This window comes from Gossypium hirsutum, chromosome D10, assembly GCF_007990345.1.
Source record: "Gossypium hirsutum isolate 1008001.06 chromosome D10, Gossypium_hirsutum_v2.1, whole genome shotgun sequence".
Classification (NCBI taxonomy): Eukaryota; Viridiplantae; Streptophyta; class Magnoliopsida; order Malvales; family Malvaceae; genus Gossypium; species Gossypium hirsutum.
This window is the reverse complement of record NC_053446.1, coordinates 34,589,370-34,609,764: the sequence shown is the minus strand read 5'-3', so window position 1 is coordinate 34,609,764 and position 20,395 is coordinate 34,589,370. Positions and strand designations below refer to the sequence as shown.

Below are 20,395 nucleotides of genomic sequence, written 5' to 3'. Positions count from 1 at the left end.
GATCAAATTTAGCTCCAAAAAAGAACAAGGGCGAAATTGACAAAAGATAAAAGCTTTAAGGACTAATTTATCATTATTCCTTTTTAAAAATTCAGCAAATTTAACCTTGAGCATTTATACATTCTATCAATTTGGTCCTAATTCTAAATAAAAATTCAAAAGTTATTAAAATTTATTAAAAATTCAAAAAAATACATAATTTTTAAATTTTAATATATTATTTAAAATACATAATGCCATTAAAATTCAAGAGATAATTTAAAATATATATAATGTCAACGTAGTTTTGATTAGGGGTGTGCGAAATTCGGGTAAAACCGAAAAAATTTGGTTAATCGACCGAATTCGGTTAATCAGTCGGTTAACCAAATTTTTTCGGTCTGGGGTCGATTAATTATTTTTTGATTTTTCGATTAACGGTTAATTCAGTTCGAAACCGGTTGGTTAATCGAATTTTTTCAGTTTAACCGAAAAAACTAATAAATAAAATTGTAATATATAAATAGGCCCACTATTCACCTAAACCCAATCCAAACCCAAGTATCCAACCAAACTCAATTACCCAACCCAATCATAAAAATTACAAATAATTTAATAAATAAAAATAAAATTCTAAAAGTAAAAGTAAAACTAAAACTAAAGTCTAAAAGTCTAAACTCAACAGTGAACAAATGACAGAAAAAAAAACCTAACCTTCAACTTCAAATCCCTAATTGAAAACTCCCAAAATCTCTACCAGGCTAGCCACCTTCCGTCCGGCACTCCGGCGTCTACCAGGTCACCATCCATCACCGGCGAGTTGTGGTAGGCTTTTACTAGCTCAAGAGTACTTTCACCAACTAAAGCCTCCATTTTTACAAATTCTGTTTTAAGAATGAAACTAGCTCGATATTCATAATCCCAATAGATATCAACTAGTATTTGTATTTACGAACTGCTTCATTTTCATCTCCGCACTTGAACCCGAACCTGTTTCATCTTTATGTAATAACCCTTTGATTGCTTCATGTAATAGCAGTGTTCTTTTCTTGCATGGTTGAGATTTACAAACTGTCCAAAAAAACATAATTAATAAACCAAAAAAATAAAAATAAATGATTTTTATTGAATATTTTAATTGAAAAAATAAATGATTCTCATAGTTATGGCTAGGAGTCGTTGTCCAAATGTTGAAAATTCAGCATATAAATTCCTTGATTTAAAAACCATAAATTGCTTTTTTAAATGAAGGGAAGTTTGGTTGACATTTTTTTTTTTACAATTTGGCTACTGTTTATAAAGTTTATATGTTGACCAAATGCTGGAAAATTAGCATACATACTCCCTTGTTTAAAAAGCCTTGAGTTGTTGTTTATTGATTTTAATGCTATGTGTTGTTACTGTTTGCATGCTGTCATAAAATGAATTAAAGTTGTTGTTTGAGTGTTTCAAATTGAGCATTTTCATACTGTCTTAAATTGAATCAAGCTGTTGTTTTAGTGTTTCAAATTGAGCATTTTCATGCTGTCATAAATTGAATTAAAGTTGGTGTTTTAGTTTATCAAATTGAGCATTTTCATGCTGTCTTAAATTAAATTAAGTTGTTATTTAATGTTTCAAATTGAGCATTTTCATGCTGTCTTAAATTAAATTAAGTTGCTATTTAATGTTTCAAATTGAGTATTATTATGCTATCCTAAATTAAATTAAAGTGTTGCTTCAGTGTCTCAAAGTAAGCATTATTATACTATTGAAAAATTGTTAAGGATGCTACTTGTAAAGGATATTTCATTTCATTCCAAAATTTAAGTATATTTACTGCCTTAATTAATGACATATATTGCTCATGTTATGTTGTTTAAAATGTGTAAATATTATGTTTAACTGTGTTTTAAAGTGTGCAAATTGTGGCGGTTCAAAAGATTATATTAATCTCTCACATTTTTAACATAATCCAACTCAACTATGTTTTTTTTCTAAAACTCAACATCAAAATATGTTTAATATTATAAATGTACTTTAATTTATTATATACTTTTTTCTTGCAGAATGTCAACCGAACCAACATTTATTGAGGGTAGTGTTACACCTCCTACTTTGATAGATTCTGAAAATTCGGGAGTTGGAGCTTCAAGCCAAACAAAGGGGACTACCAGGAAAAGAAAAGCCACTCCTCAAAGGTCAGAAATTTGGTCTCACATCACTAAGATTATTAATTGTGAGGGTGCAAGTAAGGCTAAATGTAATTATTGTCAAAAGGAATTTTGTTGTGATATGAAAAAAATGGTACAGGGTCATTGAAATATCATATTGGTTCATGTAAGAAAAATCCTAGTAATGTTATTGACACTAGTCAAGGATAACTAGTTTTACCTAGAAAGGGAGTTGAAGGGGGAAGGGAATCTTTCAACTTGGAGATTTGATCAAGAAGCATGTAGGAAAGGATTAGCACAAATGACTGTGATTAATGAATTACCTTTCAAGTTTGTTGAAAGTGAAGGTTTTAAGAAATTTATGTTTGTGGCATGTCCTAGGTTTCATATTCCTTCACGAACTACTGTGACTAGGGATGTTTATCAATTATATTTAGATGAAAGGGTCAAGATAAAAAACTTTTGAGAAGTTCATGTTCTAAAGTTTACTTAATTACTGACACATGAACTTCGTTGTAAGGAGTTAATTATTTATATATCACTGCTCACTTTATTGATAACGATTGGAAATTGAATAAAAAGATTTTAAACTTATGTCCAATTTCTAGTCATAAGGATGAGTCCATTGGGATGGTGATTGAGAAATGCTTGTTGAATTGGGGGTTTAATAAGTTGTTTATTGTTACTGTTGATAATGCAAGTTCAAATGATGTTGCTATTGGTTATTTGAGAAAGAAATTTAACCCTCGAGGAGGTTTAGTTCAAAATGGTAAATATCTTCATATGATATGCATGACACACATTGTGAATTTGATTGTTGTTGAAGGCTTAAAGGGAATGAATAAATCTGTTGAACGTGTTAGGGGGCTGTTAGATATGTGAGACAATCTCCAACTAGATTACAAAAGTTTAAGGAGTGTGTTGTGGTGGAAAAGATAGAGTGCAAGAAGATGTTGTGTCTTGATGTTTGTACTAGGTGGAGCTCGACCTACTTAATGTTGGACACTGCTCAGGACTTTGAGGGAGCTTTTGATAGATTTGAGGAGCAAGATACAAACTTTAGGGCTGAACTTGAAAGGGGAGAGGGTTGGCCAAGTGTGGATGATTGGGATAATGTTAGAAACTTGAGGGATTTCTTGGAACACTTTTATGAAGTCACTTTACGTATATCTGGCACTTCATATATCACATCCAATAATTTTTTTGATGAGCTTTCTGAAATTGATATTCTTTTACGAGATGCTCAGTTAAATAGTAATGCTGATTTCAATATTATGGTCACCAAGATGAAAGAGAAGTATGATAAGTATTGGGGTGATATTGATAAGATGAATTTGCTTATGTTTGTTGCTTGTATTTTAGATCCTAGACAAAAACTAAAGTATCTTGAATCTGCACTTAGTGAAATGTCTAGTTCTGAAAAAGCTTGTGAAATGATGCAAAAATTGAAGGAATCTTTGTATGAATTGTTTGATGAGTATAAGCCTCCACTTCATAGTACTTGTAGCCAATCGAGTGTGCCAACACATGTTTCTCTTGGTGAACCATAACAAAAAATGAAAAGGCGAATACAAGCTTTGTATAAAAAGCATGAGTTGAAAATTTGTGGTGAGGATAAAACATCTGAGTTGGATAAATATCTAGCTGAGGCTAATAAGGAATTTGTTGAAGATTTTGATATTTATTGTGGTGGAAAGTGAACATGTAACACCCCAAACCCGGCCTAGGAGTTATGGCCGAATCTGGCGGTATCATATTGAGGTGTTTAGCTAAAATTGAACTCGTTGTAAACATTCGTTTCTAGGTTTAAAAACCCCTTTATTATTATTTAACAAATCATCTAGTCAAAAACGTTTACCTTGTTATCTGTTATTGTTATAAAAGGTTGATCTAAAATCGCGGAAGCTTTTGAAAACTCTAATGTTTAAATTTCATGTCTTTGAAAACAATAATTATTTTGAAAATTCGTCTTCTGGTAAACTAGCAGTTTATATCAAACTAAATAAATAAAAACCCCAATTTAAAGTTTATAACTTTAAAGAGGCCTTTTTACATAAAAATACCCAAATTCAGTTACTTATAAATCAGAAGCTAAAAGAAAAAAACTGATATGGTTGTGTAACCATCATCGAGTCCCTCGCAGCACCAAATCGCTTATGGCTAAAAACTACCTGTACAGTTAAAAGGAAAGGGTAAGTTTACAAAAACTCAGTGTGTAATCCCCTAACAAGGAAACAGTCAATTAAGTAGTAGATAAATGCAGTTTGGGCCTGAGCCCGTTATAGTAACAGTCCAGTTCAGTGTGGGCCTAAGCCCTTTCTCATAACAGTAAACGATTGAGATTGAGCCCATCACAATGCCAGTAATCAGTAGGGCTTTTGCCCAACTTCAGTAACATTATCAGTGGGGCCTTGGCCCATAACTGTAACAAATATCAGTAATGTAGTGAACAGTATGTAATATCATTAATCGATGCGGTAACAGTACAAAATCATTAATCAGTGCAGATATGCAGTTAGAAATCTTACCCAATCCAGCCTCTACACACCACTCCGTCCCGCCAAACACACCATGTTAGGATAAAATCGACCCATCCAGCCAGACACACCAAGATTAGCACCGGTTGCGGCACTAAACAATATTGTAGCAAAGCTGCCGGTAAATTAAACGGCATATAGCCATCAGTAGGTCCACAGTTGTCTTGGGCGACCCGTGCAACCTTATCAGTATGGTACACTTCCTCTAAATATAACAACATATCCCCATGTAATATATCGTGGTATAATATCATACATGTATGCAAAATGTCATGCTCAATCATAGTCATACATATCATAGAGCAAATCAGTCATACATAATATAAAGCTATAACAATCATTTTATCTTCTAGGGGTATAATAGTCATTTTACCCAATAGGGGTATTTGGTCATTTTACCCTATGAGGGTATTTCGGTCATTCTAGCCTATGGGGGTATTTTAGTCATTTTACCTTATATGGGTATTTCGGTCATTTTACCCTATGGGGGTATTTCGGTCATTTTATTGACCTCTCGAAAGGTCCACAATTGCCTTGAGCGACTCAAGTAACCTAAATGGTTATAACAGTGTAAATGGGCCCAAGGCTCAGTACTCGGCCCAAGTGGGCCTACATGCTCGTGCGGCCCGTTCAGCCCAGATTTTGCCACGATTATGGGATCCACATAGCCCAGTCTAGAATTTGCCACAAATTGTGGATTCATTCGTGGGGGCCTACAAGACCATTGAGCCCACACGGCCCAACGTGGCCCATTACAGCCTAAGCCCATGGAAATGCTCATAGAGGCTTCTACAGTTTATCGCCCATGATTCGCAGGTTTGGCTTTCCACACGAGCAATCTCACACTCATGTGGTCTCAACGCCGTATTTTGGCTTTTCGACTTTTGTCGTTCTACAGTTACAATAGGGTGGTTACACACCTGATGCGATTTGCGGATTCCCTTTTGTTTTGAACACTCTTATTCCGAAAATCAATGATCACCGCACCCTTGGTTCCCAAGCAATGTGCCAATCAACCTCAACCACCACCAGTTAGGAATGGAAGCAATGCAAGTTGGAGAAAGCGACGAAAACCTTGAAAACCTTGCCGTTCTCCCCTCTAGAACAAGGAACAAATGAGATGTAATATATATCTTTCCACAACAACAACCTCCCCAAATCTCAATATTCTCTCCTCAAATCTCTCCAAATATCCCTCCTCAATTCTCTCTATGACCAGTTCAAACTCTATTTAGCAATATTTCGATCCAACTCTACCACCCAAACGAATTAGGCAGCAAAATAAATACTCCCTTTTTGATGCGCCACCACTCGAACCTTAGACCCCATGTACATTCCACACGCCCCTTACCACTAGACCAACAACTCCTTTGTATCATATTTTAACCACAATAATTTAAGAACCTACTATCTATATCCAAGGATTTTATTCACTTAAAATAAAAATTTTGCATAAGCTAAGCTTGAACTCTTGACTTCTCAGACACTTCCAAACACTCCTAAATCACTTAACCACTGAAGTAGACATTCATATATGTCTCTTCCTTGCACAACTAAATATTTATGTGCAATCTCCTAACTATTCCCCTGGTCAAAACCTATTTCTTCTAGGCCCAAAATTCGAGGTGTTACAGAACAGCCCTAGATTTCCAACTCTTTCAAAAATGGCCAGAGATGTGTTAGCTATGCCGATTTTTACGGTTGCTTTAGAGTCTGCATTTAGCACCGGGGGACGTGTGCTTGATCAATATAGAAGTTATTTAACTCCTAAAATTGTCCAAGCTCTTATGTGTACTTAAGATTGGTTTCGTAAATCATCATTGCAAGAAGACATCAAAAAGATTAAAGAACAAATCCAAGAGCTTGACAAGATTGAAAATGGTATATTTATTGTTTTATTTTAATAGTTTCAATTTTTTTACCATATCACTCCTACTTATTTAATTGATTCAATGTTTAGACTTTTCTTGGAATGCATCAGAGCCTACCCTAAATTCATGAGCTTTCATGAGTTGAAGGATATGCTTACTATCTTATTCTTGTTAACTTATAATCTATTCGTTTGTTTATATTATTTGATTTTTTTTAAATGTGTATATTTCTATTATATGCTAAATTTTTGCACATGTTTTTTTTGTAGGTTTAATGCAAATAGAGATCTTTTGGAGAGAAGAAAATGATACAAATGGAGAACATTAAAGACTTACATTTCAATTATGTGTTAATTTCAAGACTTATGTTAGTGATTCAAAGACTTATGTAATGTTTTTAATTATGTAGTGATTCAATTCGGTTAATTCAGTTAATTTAGTTAATTTTTAACCAAAAATAAAAAAATATAATTTTCGGTTAATTCGGTTAACTGACCGAATTAACCGAAAAAATTTCAGTTCGGTTAATTTTTTGAAAAAAATTCAGTTCGGTTAACAGTTAAAAATTTTGAAAGGTCGGTTAATTCGGTTAATATTATTTTGGGTTAGTTAACCGATCGGTTAACTGACTAAGCACCCCTAGTTTTGATTAATATTTACATGAGAATCATATGAACTTTTATATAATATTTTCTTCTATCATTATAGGCTTTGGTTTAATTTTTTGCAATTCTTAGATTCAAATTAGGTATAAATAAATTAATCAATCTTCTCAAGTTAGATCTCATTCAAATTTAAATTAGATGTTTTTTTATTAAGAATTCATCACATGCTTTCACAATACTGAAATTAGATTTGTAACACCCAAACCCAGCCCAGACGTTATGGTTGAATCTGGCAGTGTCACATGGAAGTGTTTTTCGTAAAGTGAGTTGTCGTTAAAAACCTCCTTTCTTTATCACTTCTTTACACTCTCTTTTACTTAATACCAAGACGTGTCGATCAATTTCAAACGTGATTCATATTCATAAGTTATTCTCTTTCAAAACGTTATAAATTTTCAAAACGTTATTTATCGCGAAAACTTTTTAAAACAGTTTGCCAATTTGTATGTATTTTGTTAAAATGTTTGTTTCGTTTTGAAAACTCGATTATCCCTACTACTAGCAATTGTAAGTCAAAACAATAGAAACCCCAAATTAAACATAAAAATCCAGAAAGACCATTATTACAGTAAAATACCCCCAAAATAAAACTAAAATTACAATTAAGTACTAAATCGAATTAAATAGGTCGTGTGGCCACCGCTGAGTCCTCCGTCGCACCAATCCGCCTATGTTTAGGAATTTCTTGTACAGTCAAATCAGAAGGGTGAGTTTACGAAAACTCAATGTAATCCCATATAAAGCAAACAAACAGAAAGCAATCATGGTCTGGGCCTAGGCCCTTTTCAGTGTCAGAGACAATATCAGTTTGGTTTTTAGTCCATCTCAGCACAAAAGCAATCATGTGTTTGGGCCTTGGCCCATTACAGTAACAATAATCAGTATAGTAATAGATTATACAGTATACAGGTCCTACCTAACCAGCCCACCCATCTCCGTCCAACCCTACACTCCAAGTGGGGATATAATCGACCCACCCATCTCTACACTCCAAAAAGTACCGAATGCGACACTAGGCAGTAGTTACAGCTGAGTTGCTAGTAAGTTAGGCTCGAGGCCTTTCAGTACACTTCCTCTAATAAATATCAATCCCCAACCCACTGCAATGCATCATACAGTCATGTCATGGTATCATGTATAATCAGTATAGTGCGAATAACATGCTCAACATACAGACATACATATCTATCTCATATAGGCATATAACAGTCTTTCAGTCATTTCAATTAATAAGGGGTCCAGGTAAACTTACCGACCCTATAGTAGGTCCACAGTCGACTTAGGCAACTCGTGCAACCTTAGTAGTCAAACAGTGAAAATGGGCCCATAGGCCCTTGTTGTATGCCCATGTGGGCCTAGACACATGTGTGGCCCACACGACCCAAAATGGCTTCGGCCGTATGGATCTCACAACCTGTCCCAATATTACCACATGCACATGTAGGGCCCACGAGTCCAATTCAACTCGGCCCATGTATCGTGCATGGCTGACCTCATCGATCACACGCCCATGTTCGATCACACGGCCTACCACACGGGTGACCGCACGCCGGTGTGGCGTCGACCGCACTTCCTAACCTTCTGTAACCTACAAACAGTGTACCCAATCTCGAATTTAACAACTAAAACAAAAATTAATAAATACCAAGACGAGTGAAATGCACTCACTTATCGTAATCACCCCCGACTACTCGCGCTAATCATTTTGTTGGGAAGAAAAACCACTTCACGATCGTCCCCTATATACAAACAACAGAATCAAAATCTTTCGAAACCAAAACTAAAATAACACAACACTACTTACCATTATCGTATGGAAACAAAAGTCAATGAGCCAGATAGACCGAAATGAAAGATAAGGAGAAACACTTGAAATTTCGGCAACAAAACAAAACAAAAAAGAAAGAGAATTGAAGGGGAAAATGGCAGCAATGGGGGATTTTGGCTGAAAACAAAAGAAAAAGAAAAGGTGAAGAGGGAAAAATTCGACAGGTAGAGGGAAAGCACTCGAAATAAAAAAATAAAAAATGAGAGATGGTAGAGGAGAGTTCGGTAGAGATTTTCGGAATCAAAGGGTAACTCCCCAAACTCCTTGATTTACTCCACTAAACCACATCCATTCCAACCACTCAACATCCCAACTCAAATGCCTCTACTCCTTACTTTTCTCCCCAAATCCCTCAATCCACTCCCCAAAAACTGTCCACCCCTCCCTCAACCACCTAATTCAAATTCCACTCCAACTCTTCAGTAGTTCAGTTAGACTAAAACACCCACACGACACTAGCAGCAAAATAAAACACTCTCTGCGCATACCAGTACTCAAACTTAAAACCACCAACACTTTGCCACTCTACTTATCCACTAGACCAGCAGACCCATTCTGACATATTTCACTAACATTTATTTATAAGCCTACTGGCTAATGATAGGGGTTTATTCAATTAAAAACAAATTTTTCCCAAGCTAAGGCTAGAACTTGGGACCTCTCAGACACTTCCCAAAACACTTAACCACTGAAGCAGACATGTATTTATGTCACAAACATACAAAAATAGATATACAAGGGATTTTTTTTGGGGCGTTACAAGATCCTCCATTGTTAGGTCTCATAGTCATCTTCATTTTGTTTTTATGCTCCAAATCTTCCGTCACTAGGGTTAGAACCAACCACTACGACACCACCCACTACGGAACCATTAACATCAATTTTCAATAACTATCCCATCCCACAATCGGTAGTGGAGATTGGGTCTAGGAAAGGTGGCGGCTTTAGACTCTATTTCATGGAATTTTAGGTTATTTTGGAATAATATAATGTAGTAGTTTAAAAGAAAATGAAGAGAGGATGATTTTAGTGGTGAGATTATGTAACATCCTCAAAAACCCCTTCGTAGAAAATATTATGAGATAGATTCTTAGTGAAATAAGATATAAAGAAAGTAAAGGATAAGGGATGTTAGAGAAAAATTAAATAAGTATGTTGTGAAATATTAATTTGAGCCAGAGACTAAATCATAAAGATATGAAAAGTTAGGTGGTCCAAGTGTAAATATCTAAAATGTGAGGGGTTAAAGTATAAATATGGAAAATTTAAAGGTTCAATAGTGCAAATATATTAAGGGTGGAAGAGTCTAGAAAATAAGGAAAATGGATGAATAATGACTAAATTGAATAAAATGATAATTATGATGGACTAAATCACAATTTTAACAAATTAAGGATTATAAAGAGTCAAATGGTCAATTAGCATGAGAAAGAATTTTGGAGTGTAGCGATGACATGAGAGATACCTTAATGATATTTTAAATTAAATAATTAAATAAATGTTATAATATAAATATTATATTATAAAAATTATTGGTATAAAAAGAGAGGAAAGATGAAGAGAATCCATCATCTTTTGACATTCCAACGTGAGAGATAGCTAGAGAAGTGAAAGTTTTATTTTTCTTACAATTTAATCCTTTACCATGAAAACTCACTTTTTCACTAATAATTCTTGAAATTTTCCTTAGACACCAAAAAGAAAAGATGAAGTAAAAATTCTAGAGAATATGTTCATCAATTTAAAAGCAAGAAAATAGTAGATGAAAGTAAAAAAAATGAGAAGAAAAGGGAAGGAAAGTGGTGAAGATGAGGAAGGAAGGGAAATGAAGAAGAAATGAAGAAATTCTTGACAAAAGGGGTAAGTTCCATACTAACCTTAATTGTATTTCAATAGATTGAGTTAAATATGTTGTGAATGAGATGTATGAAACATGTATTTTAATATAAATACTAGGAATAAAAAGTATTTGACGAAGTATAGAAAATTAAAACACTAAATTAGTAAGTAAGAGAAAATGTGATTTGTATTGTGAAAAGTACTAAGATTAAGAAATGAATATATAATCTACACATAAACATAAGTGATTAAATTAAACAGTAATCAAAATTATGATGATTATGTATGATTGAATGAAAGATGGTGCAAAGAACCATGAAAAAGAAAATGACAACAATATGGTGGAGAATATGTTAACAAATCTTGAGGCAAAAAGAAAAAGAAAGAAATGGTAAAACTAGGTGTAGGCGACGATAACAATGGATAAAAGGAAAAAAAGTAAAACCAAAGAGAGTGAGAGGAAGAGATGAGAGGGGAGGGGAGGAACAGCTAGGGTAAGTAAAAATGGAATAAAAGTCGATTATTTTGTGTAAAATTAACATTTATACCTAGGGTTACAAGGGTATGTCATCATTATGAACTTTAGAAAGTAAATTATATAAATCTAAATTCTTCTTATCAAAATCATTAACAATTTCTTACATTTTGTTTACTTTCTCTTCAAGTTCATGATTGGTTTTGGAAAGCAAATCATTTTCATTTTTCAATTTTGAAATAATTTTCTTATGTTTTGAATTCATGACTTCAAATTCCAAACCCAATTCATCATAGGCATCTTGCAACTCATCAAAAGAATAATAAATTGAAATAGATGAGTTAGAAGTTACCTTATAATCATTGATGACCATAAGACATAGCTTGACTACTTCTTGATTTTCTTCATCGGATGAATCCTCATTACTCCAAATAGCAACCTTGGCCTTGTGTTTTTGTTTGCTAGACCCCTTCTTATTCCATTGACGACAGTCAAACTTGATGTGTCCCAATTTCTTGCACTCATAACAAATAATGTGATCTTTCTCCTTGGTTGATTCAACTTTGAGTCATTCCTTCTTTAGAAATATTCTTCCTTTGTTGGACCTCATAAATCTCTTGAATCTTCTTGCAAACATGACCATCTCTTCATCCTCATCCACATCTTCATTAGAATTACTCTCTACTATTGTGGACTTGAGAGCAACACCAACCTTCTTCTTTTCAACTTTTTGTTCTCCTTTTTTCATTCCCTTGAGTCTAATTTCATGAGTGAGCAAGAAACCAATTAGCTCATCTAATGAAAGAGTCTCCAGGTTTTTAGCTTCCTCTATAGTTGTAACTTTAGCATCTTAAGACATAGGTAAGCTTCTAAGCATCTTCCATATTACTTCTTCATTGGGATAGGTCTTCCCATATGATTTGAGTTCATTGATGATGATGGTGAATCTATCGAACATAGCTTTGTTGTCCTCCACGGGCTTCATCATGAAATTCTCATAATTGAAAGTAAGAATTCCTACATTTGATTTCTTAACTTGATCGATACCCTCATGAGTGACCTTCAATTTGTCCTAAATTTCCTTGGCATTGGAAAATGAAGTAACTCAACTATATTCATCCGAACCAAGTGCACAAAAGAGAGTGTGCATGGCCTTTGCGTTGAGTTGAACGTTTCTCCTATCTTCCTCATTCCATTCATTCTTGCTCTTTGGAACTAATTTATCTTCTTCTTACTTTTGAGGAATGATGACATCCCACACGGCAAGATCTTTGGCTTGGATGAACAACATCATTCTAGTTTTCCAATATGAATAATTTGTACCATTGAAAGGAGGTTTGGAGATAGATTGAGACTCACCAACCAAAATGGAGCTGGAAGAAGATGTCATCTTGTGCATTTTGAAGAGATGAGATTTGAGCTACCTCGAGGATCTTCTCTTGGTTGTTAGACTGTTTTTAGAGACTAGCTCTAATACCAATTGTTAGCTCGATAAATGAAACAAAAATTGCCAAGAGAGGGTGAATTGAATTTTTAAAAATTTTGTGAAAGCTAGAAGGAAAATTGAAAGAAGAACACCATGATTTAGAGTGGTTCGACCCTAATTGCCTACTCCACTACCTTAGCTTTCCACAACTAAGGATTTTCCCAAATTCACTAATTTGATAACCTTTGAGGACAAGGTTTAACCTTACAACTCCTTTAAGATTTCTATCCTTAATCTTAAGACACAAACCCTCTCAAGGAAGCACAAATAAGCAAACAAAGAAATGACCCTTACAAGATCAAAGTGTTTGCAAATCAAGCTCAAATACAATGAAATACGCTTGAGAAAAAGAATAGAACTAAAGCTCACAAGTGTATGTAAGAAGAATATGGAAATAGTAAGCTCAAAGGTCGTTTAATTGATGATTTTAGCTTGAAAGTGCTTTCTTCTTGTTGTAGGAACGTTAAAAGTTGGTATTTATACCCCTTAATTGATTTCCAACCGTTGAGGTTGTTGGTGTCATGAATAGAGTCGTTGGGATGTAGAAACTAGAGCATTTAATTCACATGTAACATTGAGTATCAATACCATATAAAAGGGTATCAATAATTTTCGCAATAAATGCTAAATTCAGTGACCATTGGAGATTTGTTATCGATACCAAAACAGTTTTATTGATACTTTATAAAAAGCTATCGATACCTATCAATCCTTTGTAAGTTTTGTAAGAAACATAATACTATTTTAGTATCGCTTTTAAGGTGTATCGGTATTTCAAAAAATATTGATACTTGACTAAAAGATATCGATACTTAATAGGGTTTGTGAATAATAGAACGCCATTTTGGTATCGCTTTTAAGAAGGGTATCGATAATTCATAAAATATCGATACTTGTCCAAAAAGGTATCTATACTTTTGGCCTGGAGCAATTTTGATTTGTTTGAAAATTATTTGATTTGTTAAAAGTCATTTTACTTAATGAAAAACATTTTAATTTGATTTTAAAGATGTTTAAATTTTTTTCTAAGAGTTCAAAGTGGATATTCAAAGTTTTAACTCTTAGGCTTTAATTTTAACAAATCATTTTGTCAATTTTGTTCATTTTTAACTTTTATTCAAAAACACTTCAATTTTTTATATCAAAACATTTTATCAAATAAAGCTTGGTTTAACACTAATGATTCTAACACATATATATAAAGGATGTGGAATGGAGAGGAGGAGAAAAAAATATTAGATGAATTTGAAATGTTACGAAATGGTTATAAGCAGAGGCGAAGCCATAAAATATTTTTAGGGGGCCAAAATTGAATTGTAATTTTTATGATAGTAAAAATGCAATTTCACCATTTTAATAGCCTATATCTTTATAAATTTTAAAGGATTAAATCAATTTTTATCATTTTTACGGGGGCCAAAGTGCATTTTTACCTTTACTAATTTACAATTTTAAACAATTTAAAGGTTATGAAAAATTTTCCATTTTAAGGGGGACAGTCCCCCTACCAACCCCCTTGCTATACCGCTGGTTATAAGTGATGGAATGATTAATACATATGAGAATGTTTAAACGAATTGATAAAATAATAAGTGAATAATTGTTAATTGATGTGATTTTGGAATCTCGGCTAAAAATTTATGAAGAATTAAATTAATTAACACAATTTAGAAATAAATATGAAATATACATAAAGTGGGTAAACTACATTAGAAAATGCAAGTCCTCTAATGGACTTATTACAAGTTGGAAGCAATTATGTGAAATGACAATGAGAAAGGAGCAGTGACATTGTCTAAAAAATTGAAAAAGAAAAATAAAAGTAAAAAATGAAAAAAAATACTTTAAATATCTCTTAAATTTTAATGGAATTATATATTTTGAAAATAATATATTAAAATTTAAAACTTTTAATGTAATTTTAGTGATTATTTGAATATTTTATAATATTTTTTTTATTTTTTATAAATTTTAATAACTTTCAATTTTTTATATTTATTTTTAAATTCTTTATTTATATAAATTTTGAATTTTTAGTATCAGCATAAATTTGACATGTATAAATGTTGACAGTTAAATTTGTTAATTTTTAAAAATAAATTAGAACTAATTAACAAAATATGTGAATGTTGAGGTCAAAATTTGTTATTATACTGCCATTCCATTTGATGGTCAAATAAATTTGAACGGTGGAGTGACTACAAAGTGCAATTAATCTAACAAGAGTGACTGAAATAAAAAATTTTGAGTGACCCTAAAACTCAAGCGATAATCCTAGTAGTTTACCTTAAAAAGTATGATATTTTAGTTCAAATTCCATGATTCCTAATAGAGGTGCTCATGGGCGAGGCCAGGCCTAGCCCAGAAAAAAATTTCGACCCGCTTTCTAGGCCCGGGTCCGGCCCGAAATATGGGCCTAAAATCTTGTCCAAGCACTGCCTAGGGAAAAAAATACTAAGCTCGAGCCTGGCCCGACCCGACCCATTTTTAAATAAAAGGTGGTACATAAAAAATATAAAAATATAAAAATATATTATGGGCATTTTTTAATAAAAGGTGGTACATAAAAAATAAATCAATTTCACCTAGACTTCAATTAAATGCAAAGTACATGCTCTATAAAAAATAAATCAATTTTAATCAAAAAACAAATATTTCTATGATCATTTATCTGCTAAGAACAATTATTTTCCAGTCTGAACTGCATAAATCCAATCCAAATTCATAAATAGAACCATCTTTTTTTCTCAATCCCATTATTTTCCTACTAGTAGATAAACAATTTTAGCATAACATTACCATAATTAAATCAAAATTTTTCTTTCCCTCTAATATTTTGGAAGTTCACTTCTTTTTCAGAGGAATCAATAATCATACCAATCATTTGAGATAAGGACACAAATTATCATCTAGAAAATCTGCTAATGCTGCATTTAATTGCAAAATGTTGTACAAAGTAACATAAAAGAAAATCAAATTAAATTAAATTCTAAAAGGAAAATGTAAATGAAAGCTTACGGGAAAGGAAGCTAAGGTACGCCAAATCGATTTCAATGTCGCTTGTTTCTACAATAAAACAAAGCAAAAAGAAAAAAAGATAAGATTAAATGAAGAAACTAAGCTTGTGATCTCAGTAAACATTATAATAAATTCATTAAACTCGAATCCGATGCAATTTCAAAATTCTGAGAACTTTATTGTGATATGACAATATCAACTCCAGCCACTATATTGGAGCTTGCACAAGTATACTGTCATAATATGACTCAAGTATTTTAACACCACTTATCAAATAAGTGCTGCTTACTTCCTACTCCTCAACTAAACTCTTTTCAATTAAAAATAACTAGAAACTACAAGTAACATACATAACAGATCATCTAAAACGATCTAGCTTAATGTCACTATTGAAGTCTATGTTAAAAAAAGAAACAGACATGAACACATTAAGCAAAATACAGACAGAAGCTTAAAAAAAGAATTCGGCAAAATATCCGTATCTGGTACTCGCACCAAATTCCAGTAAAAGAGATCAATGTAATTAGTAAACATTAAGCAAAATACAGACAGAAACAAACATAAAATGGAAGAAGAAGAAGAAGATGAATATGAAAATGTAGTTACCCAGATTAACAAGTTATACCAATTAACTCTTAAATAAATCTAGGTGTTAAGTGTATCACTAAAAAAAATAGTCTTTATTGTTTGTTTACTTAAAAAAATTAAGAACAATTTTTTGTATATAAGTTTTGGCCAACACATTTTATATATTAATTAATGCAAAGTGTGAAAGGAACGACTTTTCAAACAAGTCTCTAACAACTAAATAGTGCTATAGTTAACATATAATGCAAATAGTTAACATTATCATCAATCACTCTTGTCTGCTTATTTTTTAAATAGTATAAGAATTAAACTATTCAATTTATTCTGAAATTAACTAAGTTACTTTTTCAACAATATTAGATAAGAATTTCCTACATATTTCTATCAATTATTTTCTTTACTTAATGAATGATTTTATATATATAGGAAATGAAATACCAAATCAACATCATAAGAAAAACACTACCACATGTTGCCAAATTCATTAATTATTGAAGTCTATGTTAAAAAAAGAAACACACAGAAAGTCAGAAACAAACATTAAGTAGAAATATGGTACTCGCATTAACTAGAAATATGGTACTCACAAAAATACAGACAGAAACAGAAACTTAAAAAAAGAATTCGGCAAAATACCCGCATCTGGTACTTGCACCAAATTCCAGTAAAAGAGATCAATGTAATTACTAATTAGTAAACATTAAGCAAAATACAGACATAAACAAACAAAAAATGGAAGAAGAAGAAAATGAAGTTACCCGGATTAACCAGAAACAAACAGCCAAACATAAAATGACCCGAATTAACCAGAAACAAACAAACAGAAAATGGAAGGGAATCATCAAGGGATCCATTGTTAATGATTTCTTAAAAGATTCAGACGCAAAAATTAAGCAAAATACAACGATTGTGAATGGTTTACTTTGACAAAATTATTTTCAAAATAGAGCTCCATTTACCTTAAATTGGGTGGAGGATTGGAGGTAGATCGGTAGAGGTGGATCGGTATTTTGGAATTGGGAAAAAAGGGAGAAGGGCACGATAGGTTAGGGATTTTGGAAGATTGGTAGAAGACGGAAGTGAAACAAAATTTAAAACATTTAACTTAAAACTTAAAAGTAGCATATTTTAAAAACTATAAAATATATTATATATTTAATATATATTTGGGTCGGGCTAGGGCAAAAAGTTTTTTGCCTAAGTCCCGGCCCGTTTTTTAAACGGGCCTCATGTTTTGCCCAAACCTATATTTCGGGCCTATATTTTTACCCAAACCCTCCTATTTTTCGGGCGGGCCGTTGGGCCGGGCAGTCCGATCACCTCTAATTCCTAACATGTATATGTGTTTTTCTAGATTTATAAAAAATATAAAAAGACATAAATACCCTCAAAATAATATTTGTTGCTTTGTAAAAGGAATGCTCATTTGGTAACTTCATAATTGAATTAGGACTCGATTGTTACGTGACACCAATTCAGTCAAATTCTTAATAGTAGTATATATTAAAGAATTTTTTATCTTTTTCTTTTATTTTTAGATATGTATCAAGATTAATAAACACCAAGAGGGGGTGAATCAATGATCTTAACTTTCAACCAAATGGCCTTCTCCGTTATTCTTGAACCACAAATTATCTCAAGTATGGACTCAAGCAACACAAACCAAGTCACAGTATGAAAATGATTTATTTACTTTCAATAGGAAAGTAAATAACCAAGTCACAGTATGAAAATGATTTATTTACTTTCAATAGGAAAGTAAATTCTCTCTATAAATCAATAATTATTCGATATTTCTGGAAAATAGAATTTATTCTTTGAAATAAATTACCACTACTTTCTGGTAGAATAACGTCATATGAAAAGATGTGTAAATAGCTTAACTAGTGGTCCCTATTTATAGAGAAAAGTCCAAGAGTTTTGCTTGAATATGTCCTGAATAAATAATATTATTTAAATAGAATATACAATTCTACACTAAATAGAGTTGAGGGGCTGGCGACATCTCCTTGCATAATACTAAGGTTGTCATCCCTCAAATGTTACATAAGGCCTAGTTTGAGCCTATCATGTATTAAGTCCAATTATATGTGTTTCCTAAACTTTTGATCAAATGCTTATAATTTATCCAACCCAATATTTATTTTCTATCACCCAATAAATATTATTCAATCAATTAATTAAATTAATTTCTCAATTTAATAATTTTCTCGACTCAATTCTAATTCTGTTAAAGCCATAACAACTTTACCGTGATAGAATCTATGAGGAAATATATTTAATTTCCTTATTCAATAAATTCATAATGGATTAATTTTAATTAAATAATAATTCAAAGAAATTTAAACTAATTACAAGTCATTTCTTGTACTTAGCGAGAAAATGCATTCAATGTGAATAGTGATACATGTAATTTATTTCTCTTACTTTATCGTTTTCCTTTCAATTCTATTCATTGGTTCTACATGCAAATCGTTTCCAATTATCTCGAGCTAGCGGAGAGATAAATTGAACATGTACAATTAGAGATCAAACTATTTATACTTAAATTCCATCTTTTTTCTATTAATTATAACATTATTTAGTTAAGAAGTCATTCCACTAAAGTATCGTGACTAAGCTCTCCCTTAATATATACCATTACGAAAGTTACTTAATGAGTGCTTCTCCAATAACCTTATCATAAGTGTTTTACCCTCATAAGATATCCTTAATCTCTTTGGGATAAATCCATTCTCTCAATATGATTCTATTTTATCTCATGGTAACCATTACATCTTCCTTCATGAAAAGTCAATTACTATTAAATAGTAATTATATCATTTATCATAAAGACAAATGACCCATGACTATGTTTTATTTTTCATTCATCATGTAATGTCAATGAAGGGATATTATTTACCCTTTAGTTTGGCAATGAATTCCACTATTGTGGAATGATACTACATACTACAGAAGTCGTATACCCAATGTATCAGATTTCAATCCCTTATCTATTTGAACTTTTGTAACAGTCTGATTTTCAGTGGTGACAGAATAGTGGTTTCGAGACCACAAAGTTCTGTCGTGTCGACTCGTAAATATTATTTTAGAATATTTATAGTAATTAGTGTAGTATTAAAAGTTTTGTTAGGAAATTTTAACGTTTAGATAGTTAATTAAAGAAAAATGACTAAATTGTAAAAGATGCAAAACATGGTAATTATATGTAACAATTCGTTTTTCAGTGGTGTCGGAAATAGTGGGTTCAAGGCCAGAAATCTAACGAGTAAGTTTGAAAACATTATTATTTAATATTTACGAGTCATATATGGTATTAAAATTAACTTTGAATTGACAAGTTATGCTATTTGAATAAATAGTTAGGTTCAAGTGGTATGACTTTAAAGTCAAGTGGTTTTAAAAAATGAGGTATCAGAACCTCGTTTCTATAAAATAAGTCATAAATATTTTTTATAAATATTTACAGAGTGTTATTAAGGTTGTATTAAAGTTTCGTTAAGAAATTTTAATGTTTAGATAGTTAATTAAATAAAAGGACTAAATCGTAAAAGGTGTAAAATATAGTCACTATTGAATTACAATGATTAAGTGGTTTAATTATTAAAAGAAGGAGGACTTATATAGAAATTTGACCATATTAATTGTAAATGGATGGTTAAAGGTCTTTTAATTTATTAAATTATAAGATTTTAATAAGGTTAATGTTGTAAATTAATAAAATAAGGAAGTTAAAAAAAAATGGCCATTATCTTCCATTTTTCTTCCACCACCTAAAATTAGAAAGCTTAGCTTGGGAACCCATTGTTAAAAACCTCCAAGGTTCGGCCAACACCAAAGTCTAGCATGTAAGTGCATTTTTACTTCGATTTTCATGATTTTTATGTTTTTGAGATCGTTGCAACTAGGTTCAGCTAGCCCGTACCTTTGTTTTTGAAACTGTTAAAGATTTTGAA

General features: G+C 32.0%; 1 long non-coding RNA gene across 2 annotated transcripts; it reads right to left on the bottom strand.

Moving 5' to 3' along the window:
* Positions 1 to 7,713: 7,713 nt before the first annotated feature.
* LOC107914988 (uncharacterized) lies at positions 7,714 to 17,567 on the bottom strand. 2 transcript variants are annotated; one of them, XR_001689132.2, is made up of 5 exons: positions 17,399 to 17,538; positions 15,852 to 15,899; positions 8,874 to 8,944; positions 8,458 to 8,793; positions 7,714 to 8,305 (listed from the first exon to the last, which is right to left on the bottom strand). It is a non-coding gene; the product is annotated as an uncharacterized lncRNA (long non-coding RNA). The 2 variants fall into 2 exon arrangements; XR_001689131.2 differs by having other exon boundaries at positions 7,714 to 8,793; positions 17,399 to 17,567.
* Between the last annotated feature and the right edge of the window lie 2,828 nt (positions 17,568 to 20,395).